This window comes from Terrapene carolina, unplaced genomic scaffold (assembly GCF_002925995.2).
Source record: "Terrapene carolina triunguis isolate 2854851 unplaced genomic scaffold, T_m_triunguis-2.0 Scaffold66, whole genome shotgun sequence".
In the NCBI taxonomy this organism is placed as follows: domain Eukaryota; kingdom Metazoa; phylum Chordata; order Testudines; family Emydidae; genus Terrapene; species Terrapene triunguis.
This window is the reverse complement of record NW_020664417.1, coordinates 68,646,495-68,658,991: the sequence shown is the minus strand read 5'-3', so window position 1 is coordinate 68,658,991 and position 12,497 is coordinate 68,646,495.

The following is a 12,497-nucleotide window of genomic DNA, read 5'->3' as shown; positions in this document are numbered from 1 at the left end:
GCTTTTTTTTTGTTTTGTTTGTTTTTGTTTGGCTGCTTGGGGCGGCCAAAACCCTGGAGCCGGCCCTGGCTACAGACCAAGAAGCACTGAAGTTTTCATTGCAGTTCTGCGGGAACAATTGAAGAACTCAGGTGACACAATGTATTTAGAAAACACAATACAATAGAAATTATATCTGAAGAACAGATAAGTATGTCTATTACGTGTGTGTTGCAGTGAAGGAGGGAAGGTGTTAGACTGAGGACCTGAAGTTATGATGCAGATGTTACCAATCATATTTTTAGTCTATAAACAATGTATGTTTAGGCAGCAAAGTAGCCTTATGAAAGCCTTCATAGGGAGAATATAATGTTAGCCTTACCACATAGTACCTTATAAAGTTATTTAATAGTAGAATATTATAAGTGCTGTTTAAAATGCTGTTTGTTTTTGATTTTATATATAATAATACTTAGTTATATTTGTATTACAGTAGAGTTAGATCCTCAATTTAAAGATAGGGCATATAGGTGTAAATGTGATTTGCCTAAACTACTCAGGAGATGTGTGATAGACCTGGGAATTGAATTCAAAGCTTTTGAGGTCTCAATCTAGAGCCTTAACCACAAGATTAACTTGAGATCAAGTTGTGAGTGAGTGATTAGTACTCTTCCAAGCTCTGCCCACCAAAATGATCTCCACACACTCCATGAGCTGACACGCACAGTAGATTGTACATACGTTCAAATATGATTGATCACACATGATCTCTGGGCTAGGCTCCTTCTCAGCAGAGTCCATATACATACAAGGGCTCTAATGGGCTCAGCTTCATCTCCATTAGGCTTACATTTCTTGATGAGTTGCTTGAGCTTGGCTCCCTTTTGTAGTGGGGTGGGCTCAGAAGCCCACTAGGCTTTCCACATCAGTCTATGTTTTTGAGGCTCTCTTGGCAGGTGTAGGAGCTAGAAACTTCCTTGTTCTTTATAAAAAAAGACTTTGATTCTAGAGAATAAGGAGGCAGCACAGAAAAGATGCTGGTATGCTGTACTCCCATTTACCACTCCAATATGATCCCCGAAACGAACCTTCCTCTAAGCAATAGTGCAGCATCCTCTGTATGAAGGATTTGAGCATCTAGCAGTCATTAATAGAACCCAAAGCTGCAGTTTTAAATAGAATGGTTCTGGGTTTGACTTTGTGTGATACTTTCTGAAAAGACAGAACACTGGCACGTGCTTCCACAAACTGAAGGCTGAAGTGCAGCAAGAGAATTGCAATAGAAATGCTATAGAATTTGCCCCAATACCTCAGTAACATACGCAGAAAGGGGGTGCTAACTTTGCTGACCATTTTGGGGGGTATCCACTCAGCTCTAAAAACACACAAACAAACCAAAGCCGTAATATAAAATAGGATTCCAATACTGCAAGCAATGAAGCGATATGAACAGGAGAAAAGCTCATTATTGCTTTATTTCAAATAAGGGCACCACTTCTTAGCCTGGCTTCTGCACTTGGGGAAAGATTTCCTTGTTTATGTCACAAGATTAATATAATGAAAGCAGTCAAGTGTCAAGGCCACAATATATAGCAGATTTTTACTCTGATTTATATGTGGGATTTATTTTTTATGTTCACTTCAATTTCATCTTACATGTTTTAAAGTTTGGTTTATCGTCCAATCTGTGCAACAAAATATTTGATTGTATTCCATATAACACATATCCATTGTAAGTATTTTTCATGGATATATTTCAGATTATTGTAAATATATTTTGTGCTGTTTATGTTCTTGGGTTATAACCAAGATAGTTAGAAATCTGGAACTTTAGGTAAAGTGACAGGAATTTATTGCACTTATGTGCTAACCTAACACCCGCTGCTGGCTATTCAACAGCAAAAGTTCCATACAATTCAATGAACCCTTTCTTAATGCATCTGTTTGCAGACTACAAAAAAAAATTATAAACAAAACACATCACATTTTACAGAAGATTGCATTATTTAATGATAAATATGTGCATGCTTCCACGTGTTGGGGGAAGCATGGTCTGTGGCTAAGGCACGGGACAGGAACGCAGGAGATCTGGGTTCAATTACCAGCTCCACCACAGATTCCTGTGTGACATAAAAATCACTTAGCCTCATTTCCTCATCTATAAAATTCCTACTCATTCTCGATCTTGTCTATTTAGATTGTAAGCTCTTTGGACCAGGGACTGTATCCTAGTAGGTGTTTGTACACAATGCTTAGCACAACAGGCCCCTGATCTTGGCCAGGGCCGCTAAATGCTACTATAATACAAATATTAAATAAAAATAACATGAGGTGGGTGTGACGGGTTGCCACCTGATGTCCTGGAGTCCCACTGAGCATGCCCGTTCCACCAGCCTGGGCTCCCTCACCCTGTCTTGCTGTGCCAGGCCCTCAAGCCTCCTCTAGCATACACACAGGTAGGGACATGCCCAGCTGCAGAAAGACACAGACACTGAAATCAGCTTTGCATGGGAAGAATCAGCTAGGGGATTGCCCAGCACTCAAGTAAACACCCAAAATTGTATTGTCTTGCACTGCACAGAAAACTGTACAGCGTAAGCTCATGAAATTCACTCCCTCCCTCAATGTGAAGGAAGATATGCACAGCTTCCCCCCCCCCCCCCCCCCAGTTATGTATTTCACAAACAGATTTTAGAATAAACAAAACAAGTTCATTAACTACAAAAGGTAGATTTTAAATGATTATAAGGAATAGCAAACAGGTCTTCTCACCCAGAGTGATAAACAGGTTGGAAGATTCTTAAGGCACAGGTTGCCTTGCCTTTCCCAGGTTTTCATAAACAGGCTAAAAATCCTTCTAGCCTGGGACCATCACTTCCCACAGTTCAGTCCTTGCCCCTCAGGTGTTTCCAGGTGTAGGGAGAGTGAGGTACCATCATGATGTCACTGTCCCCCTTTTATATCTTCTTCCCACTTGCTGGAAAGCTCTTTTGCTGTGACCTGGGTCAAACAGTTACCAATGTGTAGTGCTATCTCTGAGAGGTTTCTGTTGTACACAGTTCCTGGGGTAATCCTTGTGATTGTGTGCATTTCCTCAATAAGCCATTAACATTATTCGACCTTTTTACTGTTGTACCTGAAAGGCTGCTTGTGGGTGTTTTCAACCTTACAACATGTTTCAGTAACACATACATAGCCAAACTTCATAACTTCACATACGACGATAACACATACAATCCAATGAGATATTAATGTCTAGCAGATCGAGACTTCTGGAATGATACCTCACAAGACATACTTTGTACAAAACATATCCTAATTACATGACAGTGGTGAATATTGGGGTGTCAGGGTGTCACAGTGAGGGAAGTAGCAATGTGGCAAACTAGCAGTGTAACAGCATAGATCCAAAGGAGAACAATCCCATGTTTCAATGCCCTTATGTTATTCTTCCCCACCCCCTCAAACCTATGATTACATTATGAAAAGGCTTAGCACTTATGTAGATGTAGCATTTTACATATTCACAGCACTGTACAATCATTAATCAGTGGAAGAGAACAGGGAGAGGAAAATTTAGGGGACTTTGTGAATCATACTTATTGTTCAATACATACTTCTAAATGCAACGTTGCCCTGTATCCTCAAAAATGCATGTAAATTAGAGAGGTGAACCAAATTCAAGACCCGGTTTAGAGCTGGATTCTTCAACCTCTAAGTCTTGTAGCACTTAGTCACATGATTGCACCTGATAAAGTTAAGACTACCCATGTGAGCAAATGATACAAGATCTGAGTAAGAATTGGAGAATCAGGCCCCTACCTGTAACTCCCAGATATGTTTCCTAAAAACAACAACAGTACTTCAAAAAGAAAAATAAGGAAAAATTCTGGTCTTCAGCTACTTCCAAATCTTTTCCATACCCCGGTCATAAAATGAAAAATAAAACGAACGACCTCACATCACAGCAGATAACACAAGAAGGTCCCTTATTCATGACCCCTCCATCACAGTTTCTTTTCCAGTGCAGCAACTGCTCCATTGCAGAGAGCACTGAGTATGGAGCAGAGCTACTCCAAATCGCTGACATCTTCCCTGGGGTACATTGTAATGAAAATTCCATAATGTGCAATGACATTTTTGTTTAAAACAAACATTTCAATCAATGTTCCATGATTTGCAGTAAAGATCCAAAGGCTATGCCAGAATCCATATGAGGGTCCAGTGCAAGGCTTATGTGGAACAGATTGGGAAAAGAAGTTGCAACATATTGGCAATAATGACAGTTACTGAGTCGCCCAAGTGACTGGATTAATGTGTCAAAATAAAATACTGACAGGAAAGCATTCCATGCCAAATTAATCAGTGCTCTCTTCTTGGCCATCTCAAATTCGGAGGAAGAATTGAGAGGTTTGCTGATTAGTCTATAAAATAAATATATGACAGTTTTCAAATCAAAATGCCCTTCACTTTATAGACATTGTTGCCTGGGGAGGTGGCAGGAAGTTGGGCACAATTTCCTTTGGCAGATGTCAGGCTTTACAATGCTGGAGGATCTTTAGGGTGGGAGAGGTGGTAGAACCTTGCTGGCAACATGCAGAGCCTCTGAATTATAGACCTTACTGATAGGAAAATTGTTATCATGGGGCAGAATCCTGACATTGTCTTTAGGGAAAAATCCTGTAGATTTTATTAGGAACCAACAGGATAGTTAAAAAAACCACCTATAAAAAGCTTAAAGTACATAACATAAGGCCTTACATAAGAGAAAAGGGTCTGCATGTCCCTCATTTCCACATTACTGAGGTAAGGATTTGGATCATTTTGTTTATAGCGCTAACCGATTAGGAGGTGAACAGAATCAGGAAAGAAGAACCTGGAAGTGGAAAGACAGAGGCTGCATGAATTGATAGCCACATGAACAGAGTATGTCAATGTGTTGTTCTTTAAAGTGAAATGTGGTCAGATAAAGAATAGGTGAAATATTTTTTCCAGAGAAAAATAGGGTTCAAGCAAGATGGTTGTTCATCATGAGAACCTGAATGCATCTGTTTGTGCAGTCACATCTAAGACCCCCAAAACTACAAGGATCTCCTATTATAATTGTTGAAAACATTTGGTTTTTAATGTGGAATAAACTTTTGTAATTATAGAACAAAGTGCTGCTGTAAGCCTCAAATCTGGCACAAAATATCCCATTCCCTGGTTGCTGTCAAATTCCCTTCCATTCAAAGAATGACAATAAAATAAGCAACCTGGGAATATGAGAAGGGTTAAACAAACATCTGTTTGGCAATGGAGTGCTGAAGTTTCTTTTGCATGAATTGACAGACTGGAGCTTTACCCTCACATCCAAATATATTTTAAATTCCAAATTTCAGAGCAATTATTACATATACCACTGAGAATGGGAAAAAGATTCTGAATATTTTCAGCCTGAAGGATTGATTAGGTAAAGGAGGTAAGACATAAAACTACTGGCCCAGAAACAGCAAAGTGAAAATACTTTATTCTGCCAAGTTAATGGTGAAGTACAAAGGGACATGCTCTGCCTATTATGACTGACTTTGGACAGTTCCAAAATGAAGAATTTTTCTTCTTTTCTATTTGAACCTTCAGACTGCTACTCCTTACTAAACCCTTCATTTCAGAACAAACTTTTTCACTGCATTGCAGAGAAAGATGAGACTCAGACATGTAAAACAATAACATTTTCTGCATCTCTCTCCTCGAACTCCATTTTGTCCTAAAATAACCCTTTATATATAGATTCTGATATCGATAATGATTCTGAGATGTCATCTATGCATTTAGTTCATATCATGCCTTTTACTTATTATTCTTTATACTGTTCCTTTTCAGTGTCTTTATTCAGTAGAAATTGCTGAGTTGTAAGTGAGGAATGGCACAGTTTTATTGGCATTATTACTTTTAATTGAGTTATGCTTTCTAAGGGGTATACTGGTAATTAATATCCTCCCCTTCCTATTTTTCATGTTATTTCCTTAAATTTATTTCTGAACTTTTCTGTCTTGAGCTGTGGTTATATCTTACATTCTGGCTTGCTTTTTTTGTATACAAAATAAGTGTATCTTCTTTGTGTAATTTAGGGACTGATTCAGAGTTAATTGAAGTCAGTGAAAAAACTGCTGTTCACTTCAATGGGCTTTGGATTTGGCCCTTAAAGTATTGATTAGAAAAATTCAGAGCATGGATAGTAATTGTTTTGCAAATACCCACGATTAATAAAACAGATTACAGTTACAGTCGCTAACTATTTTTGTCTCCTTTTTATATCCGTTCAGTGATGTTGACCTTTCATTAAAGGGTCCATCTCCTGATGAATGCTACAAAAATAAACACAGATGTCAAAGAAGCCCTCCTTTGTAGTCTAATTACAAGCAAGTTGTTTTCAGTGTAACAGAAACAATAGCAATTAATAATTTGTTTGCAGAATTATACTGTTTGCATCCTCTATAATATAACAGCAATGGTGATATAACAGTATGCTTTATCAACTTAAATGCAGCGAGTAAATTTTTATAGTTACATCATTTTAGTAGCAAGTGCTGTGACCCTTCTGAAGAACTATACATCACCAGAATCCATAGAAATAAGCAGATTGTCACGTGACAGCTTCATTTGCTTCTGGGAATTTGATTGCCTATATACATTTTGAATACTACAGTCTTAGTAGCTCAGTCCCTCATTTAAATACATATAGAGACAAGTCCACTGAGGGATTAGGAAGAGCACATTAGGCAATTTCCTTTGCTGAATTTTCAGACAGACTATTTTCCTAAGCCCTTTTGCAGACTTTTTGAATGTTGCCTGCTATTGTGAAATATTTAGGACCAAATTTTGATCTCACTTACTCTGGATCTAGTGTAATTCTACTGAGTTCAATAGAGTTTCCTCAGAATCAGAACTGAGATGAAATCGTGTTCTGTACATATGGAAGTATTATGGTGGAAGCTGGTTAACCTGTATTACAAATGGAAAACCCCTCAAAACTGCTCTCCCCCCCAAAAAACGAAACAAACCTAAATTAGTCATGGATAACATGTATGCAATAAGTTTCAAGGGAGAATCTGGCATTAGAAATAAATCTTCCAGGGCTTGTTTTCACTGCAGAGTTAACTTGGGCTGCTACTCAGATGTTGCCCCTAAGCCAGCTCCCATCCACACACAAAACCCTTGTACCTGAGTGTGATGGTGCTTTCAACCTAGGCTAGCTGGCTCATGTGAGGCAACAGGCTAAAGCTTGAGTGATACTTTGCAGTGTGGACACAGTCTAAATCACTTGAGTGCTGACAGTCCTTCAGTGCCTTCCCATAATTCCCCCTATGCACCCTGAAGGACAAACAAGATCTCCCACAATTCAATGGGAAAGGAACACAGAGCAGCTTAGTTTGCTCAAGTACTACGAACTATGGGATATGACCCCAGGAATCCTGGTGCCATACACAAGCATGTATGGTACCAGCGTAGAAGCAGTCAAATAGACACACTCACATTTGGCTTTGCAATGTGGGTGCTCATATACATGCTAGACGAATCCAGGTGCTCAGACCCACATTAACTCTGCAGTAAAGGCATCTCCCTAGTCTCCTAGTGGAGTTGTAACTAGAAACTTTGCCTTATTGTTTTGGATGCATGGTAGAGGAATAATACATAAGATATTTGGGGCTTACATTTTCTAAATAGACACAGGGAGAGATTATGACCTATCCTACACACCTAATTAGAGCAATAATGAGACAAAGGGCACCCCCTTATTCACATGTATCAGGTACCTTGGTGAACTGGGGGAAGCTCTCTACCTCTCATGCACATGAACTGGGAGTGGGCAATGCCTCTGTCCCATCCCCCATTGATCTGCGGGCTCAGCTGTGCTGCCTGACATTCTAAAGTATGTACACTGTGCCAGGTATAGGGCTGGCAGAGGGTACATTGCCCCAGAGCAGGTGTGGTTCATATAAGTACAGCCTCCGTGGCCATTTTTATTTTCTTTAGGGATAGTAGAAATTGAATTGCATTTCCACTGTGAGTATTCATATCTCAGATTACAATCAAGGCCTCTCATATATGGTTCTGTATTGCACTATGGAGTCTCAACATTCCACCTCAAAAATCACTATTTGCAATAGTAATGTACCAAAGCCAGTAGTATCTGTTTGTGTTCTTGTTGTTTTTCTGATGGACGGGTAGGAGAGGAGGGTCCGGGGATGGGGAATGGGAAGAGACATTTAGTAACCCTTACCACAATAGCTGGCTGAGGTCAGTGGGACGTCCATAAACTTTGTACAGACACTGGTGGTAAATTAGCCACTCCATCATTATTGACTCTCAATTGTCCACATGAAAGACATCAACATGAATTTGTAGCAGCTCTCATTGTGAGAAAGTCAGCTTCTATTGAGCATGCTGGGATGAAGGATGCATCTCTGAAGTAATTCCATTGAATTCCATTTCTCACTCAATGGAATTACACTGGATTTGCATGGGTGTAAGAAAGACCACAATTCAGTCCTCTGTCTGTAATATCACAAATCAGAAAACAGTATGTATATGCATGACCATGTACGTGGAACAAGAAAAAACGTCTATCCTATTTTTAGTGTGTACAATGTAGTAGTTTGGGGATCCAAGGAAAAAATATGCCCTCTGAACTAAATAAATCATTACTTACTAGTCACCAAGAGAAAACGAGAACAACTCTTTACCTCCTTTAATACTTCCTGGTCTTATGGTATCAGTCTTGATCAAAAGCAACCGACATCCTACAGTGATATAAAGATTTCTATGACATTATCAGAAAGCCTGTCACTTTAATTTTAAATGTATAGTGAGGATTACACATCCACGGCATCAGATATATAACAAACACTATAAGGATCAACAGAGCTTTGCAGGAAAACATTGAGCTGCGGTGTTTAGATGATGTCTTGTAGCTGTGTACTATTGATTTCCTCACAGCGTACACATTTAAGGAAGAATAAAAGAAAGGAAGAAAAAAGGGAAGGTCTGGAATGGTGAAAAGATGTGCTTTCAGCATTCAAAAGAGAAAAAAAAGATGAGTTTATAAAACAGCTGACATTTACAATATTAATCCACTCATTAGTTCTATTCCTCATTCACCATTGGCATGAAAACATTTAAACTCTGTGGATCAAATTCTGGCCTCGCTCACACGTTACACATTGATTTCAATGGGGCAGCATGGAAAAGAGTGAGGACAGCATTTGGCTCACTAGTTTTAATTAACAAGTTCTCATAAAGTATAGGTAGATGTCAAAGTGGCACAATGGAAAATGTCACAGGTCTTTTATTTGTAGAGGTCTGGGTTAGTGTTCTGACTTAGTTAATAAACTAGCACATTTACTGATCTTGTCTTAATTCTCTATTTAATGTTATACTACACACCCACCCCAGGAATGGCAAAAGGGTAAGACAGTCATCTTAGAATAATGTAGTTTGAGAAACGTAAAAACCCATCTAAACTGAACCTTAGGTTGTGTAGCATGATGGATGAATGAAAGAAAAACATGATAGAAGTGGAGCTCAGGAAAAGTTCTCTGAAGCTGAGACCAGTGTGGGGGAGTTATTGGCAAGGGGGCAAGCCAGTCCACACACACTGGCAAGCCACAATACACTGTTGAATTGACATAGTGAGATATAACTGCTGCTCTAATCCATAGGTGAAGGTAATGACTGCAGAGAGTATGGGGAGGTTGTGTGAATCCCTATGTCCTAGCCATAGGTTGAGATGTCTGAGTTCCATCTTCCCAACCTATACACACATATCCCCTCATATAGGTAATTATTTTGGGTGAAATGTATGTCACCCTCATAAAACCTGTAGGACAACTCCAGTACCGAACTGAATTGGTCAAAAGGCCCATTTAATTTATGCTGGATTCTTTTCTCTCTCTCTCTCGCTCTTTCTGTGTGTGTATATATTTCATGCAGTCTTTCTTTGTAAAAGTCAAAAGTTGTGAAAGATAATGTGTTTTCTATGTATCCTGAGTACCCGTGCATACAGCTCCAGGGTCAGACAAGCACATCTGAGAGCAACCTATTTTCATAAATGAAGAAAACATTATCCTCTTTGTGAAATTTAACAATTTCTATTTGATCTACAGGATTGTCATTAATTATATCTCATCAAGCATAAAGCCATGAATGTGCTGTATGAAATACTTTCCAGTTCTTGCAGTTTCTGAAATGTTTGGACAATTTTCTGCTATATCAAATATATTTGAACTGTAAGTTTATCTGGAACTACTGTTCTCTGCGTTCTGTATTCCTTATCAAACTAATTTTGAACTTTTAAAAGACATATCCTTATTTCATATGAGCTCAGCAGTTATTCCAAAGGAGTGGTGCTGCAGGCTAATAAGATTGCCTTCCATTCTGCATTCCTTCAGGACATGCAGATTCAAATTAGAACACACTATAGTACATATGAATCCTGTTGTTTATGTACAAATCTGTAATAGAATAAGGTTAATTTTCCACCTATTGTGTTATGAATATATTCCATTTCCAGTTGCTGTCTTTTCTGAAAGGGGAACAAACTTATAAGCTGTAGCATTGTGATGTGTTCTGGTATCAAAAATTCAAAGTAAGCCTTTTTATCACATTATATGGAATATCTAATTCTTATAGTATCCTGGCAAAGCCTTCTTTTACTATCTGTATAATCCATTATTGGTAAGAGGATCATACTGAGACACCAGCATTAATATACTGTTAAAGCATTTCATGAGCTGTAAAAGTAGTGAACTTTGTGTTTCACATGGTTTTATACATTAAGAGAAACAATTTTTCTCTAGTGGTAACTGCAATATTTGGCCTTCATTGCAATAGGACAACAAAAATACCCCATGCAGTCATTCTAGACTTTTGTGTCTTTTACCACTCAAAATCTATGGTCAGCATTACAGGGTGAATTTGCCAATATACAAATTTAAAGGAGCAGTCATTTGCACAGAGTCTACAGGTGCATTGTTGTCCCAATAATTTATTGAATATATTTTAAAAAGTAGGGAGAAATTAGCAGTTGTTTCTTCCAGACAACACATCTGTACGTGAGTGCAAGGAGAACTATGTAACTGATGTGTATCCATGGACCCAGCAGATTTTCAAAACAGAAGCGGTATTAAAGCACACCACAGTAGGAAATACATCAAAGCAGAACAATGAGCAACACAGTCCAAGAGGAGGAAGGCAGGTTACAGGAGACCAGCCCACTGCTGACTCTACCAATTGGTGGCATCCCCAGAAGTAGTGGGAGAAAAGTGGAGGATTGAAATACACAGGAATGGAAGGGTGATCCAGTCATCCAGGAGAGCTAGCATAGTGTCACCTACATGGGTCTGTATGTTGTCCAACAGGTTACTATTCCCTCAGCTATGCTCATCCTCAGAGGCGTAGCGAGCGCCCTCCGTACCCTCCGACCGGAGGGGGCCCCGCAAGGAAGGGGGCCCCTAAAAGTGGCAAAATAAATACCGCATTCCAGTTTCTGCATTGTAAGGGGCCCCGCCCGGACATATGTTCGGAGGGGGCCACCGTTCGCAGGGGGCCACGTTCTTTGTTGCTACGGCCCTGCTCATCCTTGTTAGACGTTGCAGGAATGCTGGGCAAGAGAAGGAAAAGCTGCCCCATAATACACTCATAAATACTGTCAACACAGGCTTCCATGTTACACAGGCAGGATTATGAGATAGCAAATCATCTCAACTCTCTTGTTTCTGTTCACAGTAGTCAATATGCCTGGTCAAATACAGACTAAAGATTCTTTAGAAGGAGTGTTGTCTGAGGACAAAGCTGTATGATGTACTGGAAAACATATTATAGATGTTTGTGCCTGTCCAGGGGCCTGACTGGCCCAAGAAGTGCAGGTGCACAAGTCCCATAGAATTCAGTGGCAACTATATGTGCTCATTTTCTGAAAGGTCAGGGTTCTGTCACTACAGGAACTGAAAATAAACCATACAAGTATTAACACATTCTCACTGGAATTCAGTGATCCATTTACATTGATGTTGGGCAAAAGAAAGAAAAAAAATTGTTCAGGCTGGCAAATAAAAAACCTTAAAGAAGCCTTCTAAATTTAAGTTAAGTTATTTGAGAAACATAACTGTAAAGTCTTTTCACACAGAGAGCTCCTGACATACTGCCACGTTGATGGTCCCCATTAGCATCACTGGTGGTGGTCCCTTCATTAGAACACTGGCAAACTGTGAATACTACCTGCTGCTTACAGAATTTTAAGAGGTTAATTTTTGCAGTGCTAAAAAAATCTTAAACCATGTCTGCACATCCCACAAAAGACAATTAGACTGGGTTTCTGAAACCAATTTAAAGTTTCTTGGTCCTGTAAGTTTGGATTTACGACATTCCAAAAAAGTCTCAATACTGTCACAATAATGGAAGCTCCCTAATTTTTAAAAGCTTATCTTAAAAATACTTTACTAATTAACTTAAACCTCCCACATATAAAATTCCAGTGG